The sequence below is a fragment of the Gorilla gorilla genome, chromosome Y (assembly GCF_029281585.2).
Source record: "Gorilla gorilla gorilla isolate KB3781 chromosome Y, NHGRI_mGorGor1-v2.1_pri, whole genome shotgun sequence".
NCBI classification, from domain to species: Eukaryota; Metazoa; Chordata; class Mammalia; order Primates; family Hominidae; genus Gorilla; species Gorilla gorilla.
Window position 1 is genome coordinate 30,938,171 of NC_073248.2, and position 24,115 is coordinate 30,962,285.

Sequence of the window (24,115 nt, forward strand, 5' to 3'; positions counted from 1 at the left end):
ATTTGCTGAGGTGTGTTTTACTTTCAACTATCTGATCAGTTTTAGAATAAGTGCAATGTGGTCCTGAGAAGAATGTATATTCTGATGATTTGGGGTGTAGAGTTCTGCAGATGTCTATTAGGTCTGCTTGGTTCAGAGCTGAGTTCAAATCCTGGATATCCTTGTTAACCTTCTGTCTTGATCTGTCTAATGTTGACAGTGGGGTGTTAAAGTCTCCCACTATGACTATATGGGAGTCTGAGTCTCTTTGTAGGTCTCTAAGGACTTGCCTTATGAATCTGGGTGCTCCTGTATTGGGTGTATATATATTTAGAATAGTTAGCTCTTCTTGTTAAATTGATCCCTTTACCATTTTGTAATGGCTTTCTTTGTCTCTTTTGATCTCTGTTGGTTTCAAGTCTGTTTTATCGGAGACTAGGATTCCAACCCCTGCTTCTTTTTGCTTTCCATTTTCTTGATAGATCTTCCTGCATCCCTTTATTTTGTGCCTATTTGTGTCTCTGCACGTGAGATGGGTCTCCTGAATACAGCACACTGATGGGTCTTGACTCTTTATCCAATTTGCCTGTCTGTGTCTTTTAATTGGGGACTTTGCGAATTTACATTTAAGGTTAGTATTGTTATGTGTGAATTTGATCCTGTCATTATGATGTTAGCTGTTTATTTTGCCCATTAATTGATGTAGTTTCTTCATAGCATTGATGGTCTTTATAGTTTGGCATGTTTTTGCAGTGGCTGGTACAGGTTGTTTCTTTCCATGTTTAGTCCTTCTTTCAGAAGCTCTTGTAAGGCAGGCCTGGTGGTGAGAAAAATCTCTCAGCATTTCCTTGTCTGTAAAGGATTTTATTTCTCCTTTACTTATGAAGCTTAGTTTGGCTGGATATGAAATTCTGTGTTGAAAATTATTTTAAGAATGTTGAATATTGGCCCCCACTGTCTTCTGGCCTGTAGGGTTTCTGCCAAGAGATCTGCTGCTAGTCTGATGGACTTCCCTTTGCAGGTAATTCGACCTTTCTCTCTGGCTTCCCTTAACATGTTTTCCTTCATTTCCCCCTTGGTGAATCTGACAATTATGTGTCTTGGGGTTGCTCTTTTGAGGAGTATCTTTATGGTGTTCTCTGTATTTCCTGAATTTGAATGTAGGCCTGCCTTGCTAGGTTGGGGAAGCTCTACTTGATAATATCCTGAAGAGTGTTTTTTAACTTGGTTCCATTCTTCCCGTCACTTTCAGGTACACCAATCAAATGTAAATTTGATATTTTCATATAGTCCCATATTTCTTGGAGGCTTTTTTGCTTGTTTTTTCTCTTTTTTCCCCAATCTTGTCTTCTCACTTTATTTCATTAAGCTATCTCAATCACTGATATCCTTTCTTCCACTTGATCAAAGTGGCTATTGACACTCGTGCATGCATCACGAAGTTCTCTTGCAATGGTTTTTAGCTCTGTCTGGTCATTTAAGGTCTTCTTTACACTGTTTATTCAGTTTGCCGTTTGTCTAACATTTTTTCAAGGTTTTTTAGCTTCCTTGCAATGGGGTAGAACATGCTGTTTTAGCACAGAGAAGTTTGTTATTACTGACTTTCTGAAGCCTACTTCTGTCAACTCGTCAAAGTCATTCTCTATCCAGTTCTGTTTTATTGCTGGCAAGGAGCTGCAGCCCTTTGGAGGAGAGGAGGTTCTCTGCTTTTTGGAATTTTCAGCTTTTCTGCTCTGGTTTCTCCCCATCTTTGTGGTTTTATCTACATTTGGTCTTTGATGTTGGTGACCTACAGTTGGGGTTTTGGTGTGGCTGTCGTTTTTGTTGATGTTGATGCTATTCCTTTCTGTTCATTAGTTTTCCTTATAACAGTGAGGACCCTCAGCTGCAGGTCTCTTGGAGTTTGCTGGAGGTCCAATCCAGACACTGTTTTCATGGGTATCACCAGTGGAGGCTGCAGAATTGCAAATATTGCAGAACAGCAAATATTGCTGCCTGATCCTTCCTCTGGAAGCTTCATCCCAGAAGGGCAACTTCCTGTATGAGGTGTCTGTTGGCCCCTACTGGGAGGTATCTCCCAGTGAGGCTACCTGGGGATCAGGGACCCATTTGAGGAGGCAGTCTGTGCATTCTCAGAGCTCAGATGCACTGCTGGGAAAACCACTGCTCTCTTCAGAGCTGTCAGACAGGGACATTTAAGTCTGCCGCCTTTTGTTCAGCTATGCCCTGCCCACAGAGGTGGAGTCTATATAGGCAGTAGGCCTTGCTGAGCTGTGGTGCGCTTACCCAGTTTGAGCTTCCCAGTCGCTTAGTTCACCCACAAGCCTCAGCAATGGCAGACACCCCTCCCCCACAAGGCTGCAGCCTCGTGGGTTGATCTTAGACTGCTGCATTAGCAGTGAGCACAGTTCTGTGGGCATGGGACCCACCAAGCCGGCACAGGAGGGACTTTCCTTGGTTTGCCAGTTGCTAAGACAATTGAAAAGTGCAGTATTTGGGTGAGAGTGTACAGTTTTTCCAGGTACAGTCTGTCACATCTTCCCTTGGCTAGGAAAGGGAAATCCCCCTACCCCTTGCACTTCCCAGGTAAGGTAACATTCTGCCCTGCTTCAGCTCACCCTCCATGGGCTGCACCCACTGTCTAACCAGTCCCAGTGAGATGAACCAGGTACCTCCATTGTAAATGAAGAAATCAACAATCTTCTGTGTCGATCTCACTGGGAGCTGAAGACCAGAGCTGTTCCTGTTCAGCCATCTTGGAAGCTACTGTGAGCATTCTTCAAGAATTTTTTTTTTACATAGGCCTTTAAATGGACTTTGATGGAACTTTGTTCCCTAGGAGGAATCTCAGATAGGACTTTTTAAAAGCTGAGTCAAGCCATGAATATGTGCCATCAAATACCTATGAGTTGGTTGAATTTCCTCTCCTTGTGAGATTCCAAGATAAACTTTGCATTTTTGTGCCTGGGAGAAAGAGACACTCTTTACCTGCCACAGGTCAGAAACCCTGTACATCTACTGTGAGACCAGTCCATGAGAATATGAGGCCAGTTTTCCAAGGGTTTTATTGGCTCCATAAGTCAAGTTTGATTCCTTAAAGGAAAGCACACCATTCCAGTCAAAGCCTTGGTAAAATTGTAATCCCAACACTTTGGAAGGCTGAGGCAGACAGATCAACTGAGGTCAGGAGTTCAAGACCAGCCTGACCAACAAGGAGAAACCCCGTCTCTACTAAAAGTACAAAATTAGCCAACTATTGTCATGCATGCCTGTAATCTCAGCTACTCAGGAGGCTGAGGCGGGAGAATTGCTTGAACCCCGGAGGTAGAGGTTGTGGTGAGCTGAGATTGTGCCATTGCACTTCAGCCTGGGTGACAAGAGCAAAACTCTCTCTCTCAAAAAAATAAAAATAAAAATAACCTGGTGCCGTGGCTCACGCCTGTAATCCCAGTACTTTGGAAGGATGAGGTGGGTGGATCACGAGGTCAGGAGTTCAAGACCAGCCTGGCCAACATAGTGAAACCCCATCTCTACTAAAAATTAGCCAGGCATGGTAGTGGGCCCCTGTACTCCCGGTTACTTGGGAGGCTGAGGCACATAATTGCTTGAACCTGGGAGGTGGAGGTTGCAGTCAGCCAAGATTGCACTGCTGCACTCCAGTCTGGGCAACAGAGCAAGACTGCATCTCAAAAAAAAAAAAAAATTACCAATGTTTCCAATTGTGTCCTGTTACAAATGAAAACAGATTCTTGTTACAGTTATGCAAATAATTGTATTGCCATAAGTTAAGCATACTAAAAAATAGTTTCCAAATTCTGGAGAAAATCAAGTAGAAAGAAACCAAGTATGCTCCAAATTTTGTTCTTGGGACTATACTAAATTGTTAAAATCTGTTAGTAGCTCAAAAGAAAAGTTTTAAGATCTGAAAAAGAAAACAAAGGATCAGCATCATTTTAAGCAAAAAATCAACAAGATTAGTTCAGTCAATGCAGTTAATTCCTCTTCTGCTTGATACTCATGAATATTTTAGCTGTCCATGAGTTCTGAATGTTTTTCCTTTGTTCTGATGTCATAGTCTCCACAGTTACCAGGAACCTGCATTTAAAAGCATCTGTTGGAGTTTTATGGCTGAAAATAAAATCACCTTCTAAAGAGGACGAAAACAAGACAATTGTCCATGGATTTTAAAAAAGTTTTAAGACAGCCATAGTTAAAATACACAATTAACAAGGAAATCTGTTACCTCTGTGGCACACAATTTTAGCATAATGATTGTTTTACTGATAATATACACTGTTTTATCAGAATTACAGGAGTTTCCCATAATTTTGGAACACATACCAGTAAATCGTTTGTGCAAATACAGCCCAAAGAAAACCAAACACCATTTCATATATGACAAATGCTTCCTGTATAATTGTTATACCAAATAAGGCAAATTATGTCATTTTTGATCTTTAGGATAACTAACATCTTAAAGCATGTAATTAGGTTAGAAAAAGACATAATTTGTGCTTTGATTTTTGGAATGTTTGTCAAATATAAAATGTTTAAAACACTTGATATTACAAATTAGGATTACAGGTCATTGTAAAGTCATTTATTTAACAAAAGTGATAGTTCAAGAATTTTTTAAAAAGTGAAAACCTTTATTCTTTGAGGATGGGAAGTAATTTTCTAAACAAGAAGCTCTAATAAAAACAACATGAAGACAATTACATATGTTGTTCAAAATTTTGTAAACAATCTATAAAATTTAATCTCAATTATTCAATATAACTTCCATAAACCTTTTGTAACCTGTATAACCTTTATTAAATTCTTGGTTAATACTTCAAGAAAACCTTGTTAATCTGACACAGGGGTTCATGTACTTGTTTTGCATCAGTGTACATTTGACCCTGATAATTAACTTATAGAGAAAGTGAACTTATCTTTCAAAATCAGCCCTTACCATCTTACATGCTCAACCCTTTTGTGATATTCTCTGAGCCTTGAGGAATTGAATAGCTTTTGTTTCTTTTTTTTTCCTGTGTCTCAGGAATATAGTTTATTTTGATTGGTATCTTCTATAGGGCCTGAGATGAGGCTTTAATTGCTGTCAGTGTTTAAGATTCAGCAGGACTTAGTGTCCTTTTTAGACCTTAGTGTTAAAGTCCTGTAACTCAATATTACAAGGGCTTTGCACATACAGAAAGATACATGGATGTAATGACCTGAATTTTAAGAAAAATTATATCACAGTTTTTTTGTCCTAAGCCAACCAAAACTTAGCAATAATATGACAACTTGATTACATAAAAGTTTTTGGGTTTTTTAACATATAAATCTTCTTATAGTGACTAAACCAACCATTTATGACTTCTGGTTTGGCCTGAATATCCCCCCTTTTTAAACAACTAGTTATTTTACTTTAGGGCTACATTTATCCTACAATATTTTTTCTTATATTTTCTTTAACCTTTTAACCTAAAAAAAACCCTCCTTATTTTTATAACTTTTTATTTGTATTTGTATTTGTATTTGTATTTGTATTTGTATTTGTATTTGTATTTTTTTGAGACACAGTTTCATTCTTGTCACCCAGGCTGGAGTGCAATGGTACAACCTCAGCTCACCACAACCTCTGTCTCTAGGGTTCAAGTGATTCTCCTCCCTCAGCCTCCCAAGTAGCTGGGAATATAGATGCCAGCTACCATGCCCAGCTACTTTTTAAAATTATTTTTATTATAGATATGGGGTTTCACAATGTTGGCCAGGCTGGTTTTGAACTCCTGACCTCAAGTGATCCACCTGCCTCAGCCTCCCAAAGTACTCACAGGCACCAGCCTTTATCACTTTCTTTACATCTTTTAAAATTTCCTGGCTTTTTTGTTACCTTGTTTTATATATAACCTTTAAATAAAGTTCAAATTAGACAAAAAATTTCCACCATTTTTTAAAAAAAGAATATACTTCTCTCTCACTTTTTTTTTAGTAAGAATATTTTCCTACAATATATATTGGAAAATACCCAAATAATGAAATATTTATTATTTAATTTAATGTAATTTTATATTCTAAATTATGACCAGTTTGTCTACAAGTATTTATCCCATTACATTTACCTATTTTAATTTTTTACCTAGATTATTTATGAAAACTGTGATAGTCATGAATTTAAAGTTATGAAACCACCATTGCAAAATTATAACTGAAACAGTGAAAAAAGATTTGACCTAATTGACTCTATCTTGCTCTTTACCTCTGAGCTGTCCTTTTCATTCCTGGGCATAGGCTGAACTAACTTTGGGAGAAGAAAAAAATATGATAACAGTCTGTTTCCAAAACAAATCTCCTTATTGTCTGTGGACTGGACTGTCTATAGCTGCAGGATTAGAAGTTATGGTAATCTTACTAAATTCAAGATGCAGCTATTTTCATTAAACCCATATCAATGTCTTATGTACTAAAAAATACAGAAGCAGGCTGGGCACAGTGGCTCCCGCCTGTAATTCCAGCACTTTGGGAGGCCAAGGCGGGCAGATTGCTTGAGGTCAGGAGTTCAAGACCAGCCTGGCCAACAGGGTGAAACCCCCCTTTCTACTAAAAATACAAAAATTAGCTGAGTGTAGTGGTGCACATCTGTAATCCCAGCTATTCAGGAGGCTGAGGCAGGAGAATTGCTTGAACCCAGGAGGCAGAGGTTGCAGTGAGCCTAGATCATGCCACTGCACTCCAGCGTGGGCAACAGAGCAAGACTGTCTCAAAAATAAATGAATAAATAATTTTTTTTAAATTACATAACCAAATATCATTCTGATTTGGGCTGCATTTATAGTTTTGTAACCCCTATGCCAAACTTTGACAACTTATGCTATTCAGCAGGGATAAATATGAAATTGCTTGATTAATAAATGCAAAAAAAAGTATGTTGGCAATTCATAAGACATTTCTTGTTGGGACCAAGCCCCCAAATCTGGCCATAAACTGGCCCCAAAACTGGCCATAAACAAAATCTCTGCAGCACTGTGAAATGTTTGTGATGGCCATAACACCCATGCTGAAGATTGTGGGTTTACTGCAATAAGAGCAAGGAACACCTGGCCCACCCAGGGTGGAAAACCACTTAAAGGTGTTCCTAAGCCACAAACAATAGCATGTGTGATCTGTGCCTTAAGGACATATTCCTGCTGCAGATAACTAGCCAGAGCCCATCCCTTTGTTTTGGCCCATCCCTTTGTTTCCCATGAGGAATACTTTTAGTTAATCTATAATCTATAGAAACAATGCTTACCACTGGCTTGCTGTCAATAAATATGTGGGTAAATCTCTGTTTGGGGCTTTCAGCTCTGAAGGCTGTGAGATCCCTGATTTCCCACTCCACACACTATATTTCTGTGTGTGTGTCTTTAATTCCTCTAGCACCCTTGGGTTAGGATCTCCCTGACCGAGCTGGTCTTGGCAAGTGGTGCCCATATGTGGGGCTCAAGCCCAGGTCAAAGGGTCACCAGAGCAATGGTTGGAGAATGTGGAACTAAGCTGGAGGTCACCCAAGTACCCTTAAGCAATCCCCGTGATGAGTTAGAAGGGGAGCTCAGAAGCATCAGGGTGACAATGGGACAAGTGTGGGCTCTGGTTCATTCCACCTTGGAACCTTTTCACACTAATGAGGAGGAGGAAGGATTATATAACAAAGTAACAGAAGAGGTGACAGAGCAGGTTTGTTTGCCAGCTAAAGCTAAAGCAGCAAAGGAAGGAGAGGTTCATCCCTACCCTTCTCCATCCCCTCATTATTTTGAAGAAACAGAGTGGCCTGACCCTCCAGATCTTTCTTTCTGGAGGACACTGGGCAAAAAGTTGTTGCCCCAGTAACTGTTTGAGCAGCACCTTGAGCAACTGCTCTCAGTTCCATTCAGGCAGGAATTCAGCAAGCTAGAAGAAAGGATGATTTAGAGGCTTCACAGTTCCCTGTTAGAATACATCCCCCAGATCAACAGGGAAATATTATAGCTACATTTGAGCATTTTCTTTTTAAATTGGGGAAATCCCATGAGGGGCTAGTCCTCAGTCCCATTCCAAACCAGGGCATTTCCAGCTCAAGCCATTCCTTCACCCCTGTACAAAGTCTGTCTCCTGCCACAGCCAGTAGTGCCACAGTAGATTTATGCTACACAAAAGCTGTAAGTCTTCTTCCTGGGGAACACCTGCAAAAAGTTCCAACAGGGGTCTTTGGACCCTTGCCAGCAGGGACAATAGGATTAGTTCTAGGCAGGTCTAGTTTAAATTTAAAAGGAGTGCAAGTACAAACAGGAGTCATTGATTCAGATTCCAATGGGGAAATTCAAATTGTTATATCAATTTCTGTTCCCTTGAAAGCAGAGCCAGGAGAGCGTATAGCACAGTTCCTGATTGTGCCATATATGGAAATGGGGGAAAGTGAAACTAAATGAAAGAGAGGATTTGGAAGAACAAATAAACAATGCAAAGCAGTTTATTGGGTGAATCGAATTATTCATAAATGTTCTACCTGTGAAATAGGTATTCAGGGAAAAGAAATTTAAAGATTTGGTAGATACAGGAGTGGACATTTCAATCATTCTCTACAGCACTGGCCATGCATGTGGCCAATTCAATGCACTCAATTTAACATAGTTGGAGAGAGTAACACCCTTGAAGTATATCAAAGTAGTTATGTTTTGCACTGTGAAGGGCCCAGTGGACAATGTGGGACTATGCAACCAACTGTAACTTCTGTACCTATAAATTTATGGGGAAGAGATTTATTACAACAATGGGGAGAACAAGTTCTAATTCCAGGGCAGATGTATAGCCCTCAAAGTCAACATATGATGCATGAAATGCGGTATGTCCCTTGCATGGGACTAGGAGAAAAACTTGCAAGGTTTGAAGGAACTGCTTCAAGCAAAAAGACAAATTTCCCACCGAGGTTTAGGATATCATTTTTGATGGGATCCATTGTTAAGCCTTCAAAATCTATACTTTTAAAATGGTTAATATATAAGCCAATTTGGATAGAACAATGGCCACTAAGTAAAGAGAAACTGGAAGCTTTAGAGGACTTCGTTAATGAACAATAAGAAAAAGGACACATAACTCCAACATTTCTCCCTTGGAATTCTCCAGTTTTTGTAATTGAGAAAAAATCAGGTAAATGGAGAATGTTCACTGACTTAAGAGCCATTAATTCAGCTATACAACCTTTGGGTACATTGCAGCTAGGACTGCCTTCTCTTGCTATGATTCCAAAAACTTGGTCTTTAATAGTCATGGATTTAAAAGACTGTTTCTTTACTGAAGACTGTAAACGGTTGGCATTTACAATTCCTGCGGTAAACAACCTGCAGCCTGCTAAGCATTTTCAGTAGAAAATGTTGCCACAAGGCATGTTAACCAGCCCAACAATTTGCCAGATGTATGTAGGGCAAGCAATTGAACCTACTCGTAAAAATTTTCAGTGTTAGACTTATTCATTATATGGACAACATACTTTGTGCTGTCCCCACTCGAGAAATATTACTCCAATGTTATGATCACTTGCAAAATTTGATTTATTGTGCTGGTTTAATTATAGCTGCTGACAAAATGCAGACTACTGCTCCTTACTCCTACTTGGGGACCTTAGTAAATGACACAACAATAGTGCCACAAAAATTAACCATATGTAGGTATCAGTTGAAAACATTAAGTGACTTTCAAAAATTACTAGGGGACATTAATTGGATACATCCTGCTCTAGGCATTCCTATCTATGCCATGAGTAATCTATTTTCTCCCCTTAGAGGAGATCCTAGTCTCACTAGCCCTCTGCAATTAACAAAGGAGGCTGAGACAGAGTTACAGCTGATTCAAAAGCAAGTCTATAAAGCTCAAATGAATACATCCAGAGAAGACTCTAGATTTGCTGATTTTTTCCAACTCAGCATTCACCTACTGGTGTTATTGTCCTAGAGTGGACTTTGTAGAATGGCTTTTTCTTCCACATACTAATTCACAGACTCTAACTCCTTATTTGGATCAAATTGCTACTATGATAGGAAATGGGAGAACTCAGAGTGTTAAATTACATGGATATGATCCTGGAAAAATTATTATCCCTCTCACAAAGGTACAAATACAGTAAGCTTTCATAAATAGTCATACTTGGCAAACCCATTTAGCTGACTTTGTGGGTGTTCTCGATAATCATTTTCCTAAAACAAAATTATTTCAATTTTTGATATTACCTAATTGGATTCTCCCTAAAATAACTAAATTTAAACTAATTGAAGGTGCTGAAAATGTTTTTATAGATGGGTCTAATCTTATTCTGCTTCAAAAGGAAAAGTTTTTCAGAAACCCTATTCCTCAGTTCAAAAAGCAGAGCTTGTAGCTGTAGTTGAGGTATTGACTGCTTTTTATATGCCTATTAATGTGATTTCTGATTCTTCATATGTGGTTCATTCCACACAATTAATTGAAAATGCTCAGTTATGATTTCATACAGATGAACAACTGATGATTTTCTACCCAATTAAAGCAGTTAGGAGTAGAATGCACCCTTTTTACATCACTCATATTAGGGCTCAAACACCTCTTCCAGGACCTTTGACTGCAAGGAATCAAATGGCTTGATCACCTAGTTGCTACTGCAATATCTAATGCCAGACACTTTCACAGTTTAGCCCATGTTATTGCCTCTGGTCTCAAATGCAGATACAGCATTACCTGGGAAGAAGCTGAAGCCATTATTCAGCAATGCCCAACTTGCCAAATGGTGCATTGCTTATCTTTTATGGGAGGAGTTAATTCTCAAGTATTGGAACCTAACTCTCTTTGGCAAAGGGATGTCACACATCTTCCCTCATTTGGGAGACTAGCTTATGTACATGTATGTGTGGATACCTTTTCTCACTTTGTCTGGGCTACATGCCAATCAGGAGAGTCTTCTGCCAGTGTTAAACATCACCTTTTGCAGTGTTTTGTGGTGATGGGCATTCCAGCTTCTATTAAAACAGATAATACCCCAGGCTATACTAGCCAACTTCTGGCTACATTTTTCTCTGTATGAAATATTAGCCACTTTACTGGCATCCCATATAATTCTCAAGGACAAGCCACAGTAGAAAGAATGAATCTCTCCCTGAAACAGCAGTTTCAAAAGCAAAAGGAGGAAAACAGATACTATGAGACACTGTATATGCAACTGAATCTAGCATTATTGACCATAAATTGTTTGAGCCTGCCTAAAGGCCAGATGCTATCAACAGCTGAACAGTATCTACAGAAACCAGCTGCAAAGACAGAAGCAGAACAACTTATTTGGTGGAGAGATCCAATAACAAAAAGTTGGGAAATAGGTAAAATAATAAGTTGGGGTAGAGTTTCTGCTTGTGTTTCTCCAGGACTGAATCAACAGCTGATTTTGATGGTACCATCAAGACACCTGAAACCTTATCATGAGCCAGATGCTGAAGAAGAGATTCCAGGAGGATCCCAAGGACCCTCCAGTTGCAGCCATGTTGAGACTGACATTGAGGAGGATCCCAACTGTCATGAGCAACACCCATTGAACACAGCCACCTACCTGGGGACAGATCAAGAAGCTGTCACAGATGGTGGAAGAAAACCTGAGGAAAGCAGGACAACCAGTCACAATGAGTAATTTAATGGTAGCTATGATAGTGGTGATCACCACTGTCATGAGTATTCCTTCAGCAAGTGCTGACACAGAGAACAAGTATATTATTGGGCATATTTATCAATCTTGGCTGGCAATAATGCCTGGATGTAATCACTCTGACACAGTTACACATGCTTTCTAATCTCAGTATTTACCATAATAAATCTGCTCCTATAATTGAAGCATACTGCCCCCAAAAACTTATTTGTAAACACAATTGGATCTTGCCAGAAATAATGAACATACTTGTTTGGGAAGATTGCACTGCAGAACAGGCAGAGGTGCTGCACAACAATTCGTATGGAATCATCATTGATTGATCCACTGAGGGGATGTTTAGCTTGAATTGCACCTCTCAGTCTGCATGCCATGGCCACACTATGTTCAGCTAGTCTAAACAAAATGATCAGATGGTAGAAATAGTAAGAAATATGGCAAGAGTTTCTATTATCTGGAAGCATGGCAGTATAGTGGCACCTCAATCTCAAATGATATGGCCCACAGTAAGAGCTAAACATAAGGATTTGTGGAAACTATTAATGACTCTTAATAAGATAAAAATTTGGGAAAGAATAAAAAAAATCCAGAAGGACACTCTACAAACTTGTCTTTGGATATTGCAAAATTAAAAGAACAAATATTTAAAGCATCCCAGGCACACCTGACCTTAATGCCAGGAACTAGAGCTGCAGACAGATTAGCAGCTAGTAACCCATTAAAATTGATAAAATCACTTGGAAGCTCTGTGGTTTCACTGATGATTGTGCTTTTAATCTGTGTTCTTTGTATGGTCTGCAGATGCAGATCCCAACTCCTGCAAGAAGTAACTTACCATGACAGAGCTGCCTTTGCTTTTGTCACTTTGCAAAAACAAGAAGGGGGACATGGTGGGGATAGGCCCCCAAATCTGGTTATAAACTGGCCCTAAATCTGGCCATAAACAAAATCTCTCAGCACTGTGACATGTTCATGATGGCCATAACACCCATGCTGAAGGTTGTGGGTTTTCTGGAATGAGGGCAAGGAATGCCTGGCCCACACAGGGCGGAAAACCACTTAAAGGCATTCCTAAGCCACAAACAATAGCATGAGCGACCCATCCCTTAAGGACATGTTCCTATTGCAGATAACTAGCCAGAGTTCATCCCTTTGTTTCAGCCCATCCCTTTGTTTCAGCCCATCCCTCTGTTTCCTGTGAGGAATACTTTTAGTTAATCTATAACCTATAGAAACAATGCTTATCACTGGCTTGCTGTCAATAAATATGTGGGTAAATCTCTGTTTGGGGCTCTCAGCTCTGAAGGCTGTGAGACCCCTGATTTCCCACTTCACATGGTATATTTCTGTGTGTGTGTCTTTAATTCCTCTAGCACCACTGTGTTGGGGTCTCCAAGCTGGTCTCAGCAATTTCTAATATTACTTTACCAAGAATTTTAAGGCCAGCTTTGTTATTAAAGATTTTACCTTAGTTACATAAAATTGAAAAAGCATTTGACTAGCCTTTTCATTTTTAGTATCTGATTTAAGCACCTTTATTTTTCTTTAAGCTAATTAATTAGAGCTCTTTTATATATTTTTAGTAGCAAAACATTATGTACACCATATGAATAAACAGACATATTAGACATGCTTATGGAAGTACCTTTTAGAGATTCATAAAGACCCACACACACACTTTTTTTTTTACCTTAGACTTTCAGATTCTTTATAACCTGTCTTAACAACTGTAGGCAGTTGTTAGCTGAATAGCTTTAAATTTGCATATTAAAAGAAACAACTCAGGTGAAAATCAAGTTGCAAATTTCAAATCATAAGGTACACAGAAAAAGTTGTTTTAGAGGGAGACACTTTCAAAGTGCACTTAATTTTTTTTAAACAAAGACATTTCTGAGTGTCTAAACTACATTCTTTCTTAAAAAGCCAAGAGTAGCCTTTGCTGCAATACTATTTTAGTGAAAAAATCAGGTGAAAAACAGAATTCAGTCAATTGAGAAGAAAAAAATTTTTGCTAAAAAAAGACAAAGATTTAGGAGAGAAAAACAGAAATAACCAAAAACTGAAGGCCTCTTAAATACAAACTTGCACACAGGCATACATGCACAAAGAGAACTTGCATGTTAGCCTTTTAATTAAGCTAACCTTTAACCACTGAGCTCCTTTAACAACAATAACAACAACAACAAAAAAAACTTTTAAATTCTCATTACCATATTTCAGCTAGGACAAAATGCTGCTAAACCATTGATAAATTATATGACTTCTGAGTGCTCTAAGTGTAAGGAGAAATTCACACCAGCTTGTTATTATTGCTGTTATTTATAAAGTTTCAATGCTGCAAAGAAATAGCACTCAAATATAATTTTAAAAAAAATTCTCAGCAAGGCAAGTTATTTCTATAGAACGGTGCACCATTGCAGATGGAGCAGTGGTGAGTGCACACTTGGACAAGGGAGGGGAAGCAGTTCTTATCCCTGATGCATGTGGCCCTGCTGCTATGTTGTTCCCCTGTTGGCTAGGATTAGACAGCACAGGCTAAACTAATTCCAATTGGCTAATTTAAAGAAAGTGACAGGGTGAGTGGTTTGGCAGGAAAAATGGTTATGACAGAGCAGGTAATCAGAATGAGTCAGGGTGGAGTAGGTAATCAGAAGGAGTCAGGACGGAGCAGGTAATCAGGATAAGTCAGGGTGGAGTATGTAATCAGAATGAGTCAGGGTGGAGTAGGTAATCGGAATGAGTCAGGGTGGAGCAGGTAATCGAAATGAGTCAGTGTGGAGGAGGTGATTGAAATGAGTCAGGGTGGAGCAGGTAATCAAAAAAGGTTGCTTTATGAGAAAGTTAAGTTTAAAAGTAGAAGGCAAAGAATTGAACATACTGACATATGGATGCTTTAATAATAGGAACCTACTTGTTGCTCCCCTGCTTGCTGCCTTTGCTCCTTCAAATAATGAGAAGATTTTTCACTATTTTAGTTCACCAAAATACTTCAGCACAAGTGTATTACATGAATCACTATTGATCTGTCTCACTGAAAGACCTAGATAGTGAAGGTGAAAGTCAGAATTCCCACTAATAAGTGAGATACTCAAAGGGGGAAAATAAGGAAGGAGACCACCTGTCCCATTTTCTCCTGTTTCAAAAACGAAGCAAAAAGTTAAAAAGAAGCAGAAGTGAGATCAATAGACAGAGGGCTTGGCACCAAAATCCAGGCATGGTAGTTAAAGATTAACTCCTGACCTAACCACTGTGTTATCTATAGATTCCAGACATTGTATGATGAAGCATTGTGAAACTTTCTGTTCTGTTCTGTTTTGCTAGCCCCCATCACTGATGCACGTAGCCCTCAGTTACATAGCCCCTACTTGCAGACCCTTTCATGTGGACCCCTTAGAGATGTAAGCCCTTAAATGAGAGAGGAATCTGTACCTCAGAGAGCTCAGACCTTGAGATGCAAGTCTACTGATGCTCCCAGCTGATTAAAGCCCCTTCCTTCATAAAACTGGTGTCTGAGAGGTTTTGTCTGTGACTGGTCCTGCTTTACTTTGAAAAGAAATTTAGAACTCATATGTAATAATGCTAACTTTAGTTGCTTAAAAATAATTTGGAAGACAGAATCCCAAACTGGTTTTTTTACTTAGTGATGGGTCTCAGGCTGTAGACTGCTCTCTACCATCCTAGAAGCAGGAAAAAAATCCAAACTCATCTTTCTTTTTGGAGTGGAGCTCAAACTCCATAAAAGGAAATCACCTGCCTTCCATCATCATAGAAGCAGGACAAAAAACACCTTCCTTGTGTTGGAAGCAAGTAAAACTCCAAAAAAAAAAAACAAAACAAAACAAACAAACAAACAAAAAACAAAAGTGGAGTTGTACAGCAAAATCTTGATCAGATTTTGGGAGATCAGGGACTCTCTGGAATTAGACCTCACCAAATTGTCCTATTTGTTTCAGCCATAAAGTTAGCTCAAGCTGGTTCCAAGCACCAACAGGAGATTTGTCAAAGATCAGGGGCATCTCCACTCACAATCCCTTTGTGTACTAAAAATGTGAACCCCCAAAATTCGAGATAGGTCTCAGTTAATTTAGAAATTTTATTTTGCTGAGGTTGAGGAAATGCTTGTGCTACAACTTCAGGAAGTCCTGAAGACATATGCCAGGGTGGTCACAGCATGGCTTGGTTTTGTATATTTTAGGGAGACATAAGGCATTAATATAATATAATATAATATAATATAATATAAACATTAGTTCTGTCCAGAAAGGCAGAGATAACACAAAGCAAGCCCCCTGCCCCTTCCCCCCCTTCCATGTACTTCCCCTCCCTCCCACCATTGGGAGCTTGCCGGTCACAGGTAGATGTGAGAAAGATAGATGGCTACACATCTTTTGAGTTTCTGTAGACTGCTCTTTTGAATGTAGCTCTGTAGGCTACATCTTTTGAGTTTCTGTTAAGTCTTTCCAAAGGAGGCAATCAGAATATGCATCTGTCTCTCTGAGCAGAGAGATAACTTTGAATAGAATGGGAGGCAGATTTGCCCTGAGCGGTTCCCAGCTTGAAGGGGCCCAAGATATATTCCTCCACACTGTTATGGGAAAGATAAATACTTTTTAATATATGACACTAAGCCTGCTTTCTCTTTGCTTATTTTGATTCACTCAAATAGTTAATCTGTGGAACAGAATTTGTGCTCTCACTAAAAGGGACAACAATCTCTTTTTCAAGGATTTTTTTAAAAAATCTTGTGATTTGAACTTTTACCTACTTATTTTCCTTACACACAGACAGTTGTCATCTTAAAACTTGACCTTACTATAGTATGAGCAACTCAGGATCTAACATAAACCTTTCGCTATTTTGCAAGCCTTTATACTAGGTCTAGACCTTGGACTTACAGTTTTTATGTTAATATGCCTTATTTTAAATCCCCAATCTGAATCTCAGCCATTACTTGGTACATAGTTTGGTCTCTGAAAGAACAAAGGATCATGGTGGAGTGAAACTAAGCATAAGTGGGGTTTCTCATTTAACCTACTCTCCTTGCAATCACTTTCCTCCTGTCCTAGGGCATGAAATACTTTTGAGTTTTTTTATTATTTAGACCATTGTTGTCAACAACTTTTTCACGGCCCAGAGTTTTCATCTCACTTAACCAAACTAAAGGAATGGGATTTTAAATTTAACTCTGTAAACATATCATGATAATTTATTGCATTCAAATAGTGTCCTAAGTTGTTTATCTTTTCCCCTCCCTGGGATTAACAGAGTATATTAACTTGGAGACTTAGCACCTATTTGCTTGGGGAAGTTTCTCTATTTCCAAAAAATATATAAGATTCAATAGCTTACATTTAATATATAAGTCTTAATGCCTTTCTGAGCTTTTGTTTTCTAATCCAGAATTATTTTGAAGACTGTTATTTTTCATAATAACCTTGAACTCTTTACCAACCTAAATAATTTTTTTGTTTTTTACCTTTTTTAATAAATTGATTATCCATTTTAAAAAAAGGATGCAGTCTTTTTAAGTTTAGCAGTTTATTGTAGACTTACTGGATTTACTGCGATTTTTTTTTCTTTTACAACACTTTCATACAGATGGTATTTAAATATCTTGAATATATATTTTCAAATTTTCTTTCTGGGAAAAAATAATTTATTACTTTACAGATACATATTGAATAGGCTGACAGATGTAAACTTTGTCTCTTTTTTGCAATATTATTATTTAGATCATCAATTCATTGACAAAAATTAAAATACATGCTTATTAATAAGTATATTACTTAATAATGCTTCCAGAATTGACTTAGGTTTTAAATGAAACTGATATTTTAGTAGTTTCCTAATTAGATGTGTTTTCCTTTGGATTTCTAACAGTGACAATTTTTTGTTGAGAATTAACTTGAATCCTTTGATGCTAAATTTTCTTTTTAATGTCTAATTTTTCTTCTTTTATTAGTATGGTTTTCAAAAGGATTAAGAAAAAAACAGATCTTTGAATTATGATTATATTCTTCTTAAACTTCAACTAATACTTTTCCCTGTTATTTAGAAAGTATTTTAAAAGTACTCAGTGACAGAAGCATTATAGGAAAAATATATATTGTTTTGAAGTTCTGACAAATTCTTTTTTTTTTTTTTTTTTTTTTTGGGAGGCAGAATCTCACTCTATTGCCAGGCTGCAGTGCAGTGGTGCAATCTCAGCTCACTGCAACCTCCACCTCCCACTGTCAGGCCTCTGAGCCCAAGCCTGCGCATATACATCCTGATGGCCTGAAGAACTGAAGAACCACAAAAGAAGTGAAAATGGCCAGTTACTGCCTTAACTGATGACATTCCACCATTGTGATTTGTTCCTGCCCCACTTTAACTGATCAGTTGACATTATCCTGGACAATGAGTATCAGAAGCTCCCCAATGAGCACCTTGTAGCCCCTGCCCCTGCCCGCAAGAGAAAAAACCCCTTTGACTGTAATTTTCCACTACCTACCCTATAAGACTGCCCTACCCCTATCTCCCTTTGCTGACTCCTTTTTTAGGCTCAGTCTGCCTGCACCCAAGTGATTAAAAAGCTTTATTGCTCACACAGTCTGTTCAGTGGTCTCTTCATACAGATGCACATGACACCAAGGTTCAAGCAATTCTCCTACCTCAGCCTCTTGAGTGCTGGGAATACAGGCATGCATCAGCACGTGGCACTATGCCCAGCTAATTTTTATATTTTTAGTAGAGATGTGGTTTCACCATGTTGGCCAGGATGGTCTCAATCTCCTGACCTCGGGATCCACCCACCTCAGCCTCCCAAAGTTCTGGAATTACAGACATGAGCCACTACACCCAGCCACAAAATCAGCTCTTGAGCTTTCAGAGAATATATTTTGCAAAGGTTTATGTGACTTACCCTTCTTTTACTTCCCCCAGTATAGTACTTTACTTTTGACCTAACATTGTCTTTGACAATTACTGTATTGTAATGGAAAGGATACTGGGAGTCAGGAAACTATCCAGTTAATTAAGTGCCTGTAGTCAAACTATGTATATTTCTAGATATGTTTTTCTGCATGTGTAAATGTGAAATGGAGTAGGTGATCCCTTAGGGCATCAAAATGTTTCATCCTAGAAAAAAGTAGTTGTTGCAATTTAAGAAATATGATAGTTTTCTCTTGTGTCATTTGAAAATCATGCAAATAAATGATGAGAAGAAAACATTCTAAGATTAATAAAATAGTTCAGATTTCTCATTTTAGTAGAAAACATTTTATAAGAGTTCTTAAATTCTTGAATGGAGAAGTTTTTCTTGTGACTTTTGTTGCACAAAATTTCTAATATTTTGGAGCCAGGCCTAATGCCCACACCTGTAATCCTAGCAACTCAGAAGGCTCAGTTACAAGGATCACTTGAGCCCAGGAGTTTGAGCCTGCAGGGAGCTATGTTGTACCATTGCACTCTAGCTTGGGCAACAGAGGGAGCCCTCACACCCACTCCCTTAATCGTGAAACACACACACAAATCATGAAATATTTTGCCTTGCTATGATTGTAAGATACAACGAATTTCTGAGTTTCTCTTCAAAGGTTTAGACTGCTAAGTGCCTTGTTCTTTTTTCCCAAACCTAACTTTCATGTTCTACTTGCCTCCTAGTTACTTTAAAAAGCCTACCCACTTCCTGTCAGCTCTAATCAGTAACTCACATTTGTTCCCTTGGTTACCTGCACCCATTGTTTCCCCAAAACTGCACATCTCACACTCTTCACCATTGTTCCTCATGTCCTTCTTTCCTTCCATATTTAGAAAAATATTTGCAAGTAGCCAAGTGGGTCAGCTCAGATTGTGCAGTCCAACCCCAGGCCATGGGGAAGTGACACAGAGGTAAGGACCATGCATCAGAGATAAAAACCCCTGTTCTTTGTTCCCTGTGCTCTTGCAATCTTGATTGATGTGAGTGGCACCCTTCTGCAGAAGTAAATTGCCTTGCTGAGAAAACTTTTGCCTGGGTTCTGGTTTCGCTTTGCAGCACTAAGCATTTATTTCTAGAGCATTTTTATATCCAACATGATGAATTGTTCTAAATGGATAATCTAAAACAATTCAAGTTAGTAAATGATTTTGAAAGAATACCAAGCCAATTTCTCAGTGGGAAAGAACAATCCAAAACTCCAGATGAATGAGTTTTGTTAAAATAATAGAGATAAGTTTTACTGCTAAATTGTTCTAATTGTGGCAGAGTTGACAAAAATATTGATTTTATTTTTGTCGTTGATTGTTTTGCTTAGCTTAAATCTGTTGTAAATATGAAGACAACTGAATTTAGGTAGTGGGGTAAATGTAGTTTTAAAAAGTGATGATTGCTTTAGAATTTTGAATGTTTTTACTTGGGATTTCATTGTAATCTTTTTTCCTTTAGGGTTTTTGAAAACTAAAGCATGGTAATTTTTATGTTTATTAGTTTAAATATTAATAAAGGATGTTATTTATAATGTAGCAATTGTGGTGAATCTAAGATTACTTCAGTATTTCTGTTTATAGAGATGTAACAAATATAAAATTAGTCTTACACCTGGAATCAGAAAACTTGTTGAGTGACTATTTATTAGCAGTTTCTCCAGAGTTTGTAACATTTCTCTAGCAGTAGTGTAATGTAATATAAATCTACTATACAAGTAAACTAATGTAAGCTAAGTGTTTGTAAAGTGTGTGAATACTTTGATATCTTTTACAGGATCACTGAGTTTGAAGTTTTTTATGATTAAACCAGTATTTTTATTTACTCTAAGATGACTGAATTTTTCTGTTAGTCAAAGAGTGATTTTCACTATTTTCAGTTTTTTTAGTGTTAACTTTCATCATTTTTCCCGCCCAGACCAGTAATAATCTTGATGCCTGTTGCCAAGCCCTTTCCCAGGAGAGTAACAAATATTTATATTTGGAATACCATAGTCCAGATAACAAGATGAATAGAAATCACCATTTGTGTATTAACTTGGGTATTCAGTCTTCTCATAGTTATCACCCAGGAGATGGAGCTCAACTTAATAGTGGACAAACGCTGGTACATAGCTCAAGTGATGGGCATATTGATCTACACCAAAGAGTAGGTAAAACAGCTTATATATTTAGTTCAAGAACCACACTCAGTTCCAGCTGTTGTGACTGCCACTTGCAACTATAATTTAATTTTTATGATTGAACAGCACAGCAATGCAGGTATTCCTTCTTCACAGCCACCTCAACAGTCATTTTCCATGCAAATGGAAATGAATCTATCTGCTATGCAAGGGTGTGCACTACCATCACCACCTCCTCCTTCATTTGTGCACATTCCTCAGTATAGTACAAATCCTGTTACCATTACAGTATCTCAAAACCTTGCTTCTTAACAGACGGTACCAAGAGGTTTACAAATTCCAAGCAATACTATGGTTCTCTTGCTTCTATTTATGTGAGGCACACCTGTTACAGTACACCATGGTAGTCCTCACTACAGGGCCACTGCCTCATTATAGCCAGCATCCTTTACCTGTTTATCCCCATCAACAGAACTACCAGACATCTCAGTATTCTCCCAAACAGCAGATTTCTCAGTCAGCTTACCAGTCACCACCTACTTCTCAATGTTCTTCACCCTTCAGCTCTCCTCATCATCAAGTACAGCCTTCCCAGTTGGGCCACCCAAGTAGTCACATCTTTATGCCACCTAATCGGGACCCTCCTGGCTGTCAGAAACAGTGAAATCATTCAGTAGCATATATCCAATACACAACATCTAGCTTGCCCAGAAGATTCATGAAAAAGACAGAAATTATGGTTGAACCTTCTCAAAGACCTGGAACAGTAATTAATAGCTGTCCTTCACCCATCAGTAATCAACTTTCCCCATGTAATTGGCATTCTCTCTATGCAGGCACTGTAACACCTTGAAGTTCTTCAAAGGGAATGTGTAGTCAATCAAAGCCTTCAATGAATGTGAATCCCATGCATATTACATATACACAACGAAGTGGACCTTCATGTGCCCTATCACAGTCTCCTCAGATAATACCACATCTATCTGCAGTTTTAAAAATTACTGTAGGTGGAGCAACAACTGAAAATCTTTTAAATTTCATGGACCAAGATGAATAGTTGGCAGCGTCAGAACCCGTTCAGCCAATTTTAGTGACTCCAGGTCCTGGAGGAAAAAAGGTAAGTCACAAATATCAGCGTTCTAGTTCTGGATCAGATGACTATGCCTATGTACAAGGTGAATTTTAATTGTTTTATGAAATTCAATCTTTGAGGTGAAAAGTTAAATTCTTATTCAAAATAAAGTAATTTATATTCACTATTAAGTTTAATATTTATTAAATGTTGAACAATGTAATTTATAAGGATAAGGCAAGTCCTTCAGAGTCATCTATAAATTTACTTACATACAAAGTCCTGTACATTTTTCTTACAAAAAACCGGCATGCGAAGACCTAAAATACTTCTGAGGATAATGAGAGAAAGATGCCAACAAGTAAAATGTATATCGTGAAAAGTACAGACTTCACAGAGGGGAAAATAGATTTTTAGAGGGATGCTAATCTTCATCAAAGTGAAAGAATTTAAACTTTGGAGTGAAAAAGTCCTGAAGGAGTAATGATAATTATAAGATAGAATTGGATTAGAATGAACATGCTGCTATATGTGATATTGGGCCTTTTTAAAACACACACACTTACAGTTTGAAAGAATCTGATTGAAAATGTCACGTAACTACATGGATGTATAGATGCAGCAGTTACATTTTGGTCTGTCTAGTTCTATCCCAAATAAGCGGAATAAAACTTGAAAGAAATGTGAGGAAATGCCAATTAAAGTTAGATGATAGGATTTCTTATGATTATTTTATACATAAATTTCCAGGTAAATTTTTCAGTGTTATTCTCTGCAATGGCCCTATCTTTAATGCTTATATATATATATAGCCTTGCTGTTACATCAACGAGCAAGGATGGAGAGGTTAGCAAAGCAACTGCAACTTGAGAAAGGGGAGCTAGAGCTATTAAAGGCTGAAGTTAATGATATGGAGCATGACGTGATGCACAGACAGCTAATAAGGGTCAGCTGCACTACTGTGATCCCAATGGTAAGTGATTTGTCAGAATGTATTAGAAGGGACATGAGGATATTAACTGTCTAGGCAATTTCATTTTTTAGTATTTACTTCCTGCATAGTGTTTGAAAACAATGCCTTTTGTCAGAATAATTCAATGGCTTATTTTGCAAAAGAGTGATTCTAGGCTTATTAGTGTCTTCATATACTGACACATAGAATAAAATACAACATATTATTTTTATAAATTTCTTTCATTCAAAATAAAAATGAAGACTGAAACCAAGATAGAGATTGGAGATGTTATTTGTTTTTCTCCTTGAATTTATTTCTTCTAGGTAATTTTTTTTTGAGGTGGGGTCTTGCTCTGTTGCCCAGGCTGGAGTACAGTGGCATGATCTTAGCTCACTGCAACCTCTGCCTCCTGGGTTCAAGCGATTCTCTCACCTCAGCCTCTGAAGTAGCTGGGATTACAGGGGTGCTCCACCATGCCTGACTAATTTTTTTTTATTTTTAATAGAGACAGTTTAACCATATTCACCAGACTGCTCTCCTACTCCTGACCTCAAGTGATCTATCTGCCTCTGTTCCCAAAGTGTTGACATTACAAGCATGAGCCACAGCATCCAGCTTGGAGTTACAAAGAGACCAGTAAGAATTTAAAACATGTATTAGCCATAAACTATTTTTAATGCTTCTGAACTTTATTTAATGTAAGTAATTTTAAAAACTGAATTTTAGAGTATTGTTAAGATTTCTAAGAGGAATTAGTCTAATGAAAATATTAGGGGGATATATATTTTATGTGTTGGTTGATACTCATGAATTTTAAGTTTTTTTTTTTTTTTTTTTTTTTTTCAACAGAGTCTCACTCTGTTGCCCAGGCTGGAGTGCAGTGGCGTCATCTCAGCTGACTGCAAGCTCCACCTCCTGGGTTCATGCCATTCTCCTGCCTCAGCCTCCCAAGTAGGTGGGACTACAGGTGCCCACCACCACGCCCAGCTAATTTTTTGTTTGTTTTTTTTTTTTTAGTGGAGATGGGGTTTCATTGTGTTAGCCAGGATGGTCTCGATCTCCTGTCCTCATGATCCGCCCACCTCAGCCTACCAAAGTGCTGAGATTATAGGCATGAGCCACTGCACCTGGCCGAAGTTTAAGTTCTTAAGCAATTCGTAATTTTGTAAATACTTCTCAAAATCTTTTGACATCACAAGATTTCTGTGATTGAACCTACTACTTCACCTTTCAACATTTACTCAACTAAGATTTTTGCATACAGTTTTTGAACGAGGTACTGTGCTAAGTGCTTATAGCATATCTGCTAGTAGGAAAAATAGATGCATCAACAGATAATTATAATACAATATGGTAAGAGCTATGTATACTCATTGATGTTG

At 38.1% G+C, this 24,115-nt stretch overlaps 1 pseudogene; it reads left to right on the forward strand.

Moving 5' to 3' along the window:
• The first annotated feature begins 7,476 nt into the window (after positions 1-7,476).
• LOC129530336 (TGF-beta-activated kinase 1 and MAP3K7-binding protein 3-like) overlaps positions 7,477-24,115 on the forward strand; it is a 28,696-nt pseudogene continuing 12,057 nt past the window's right edge.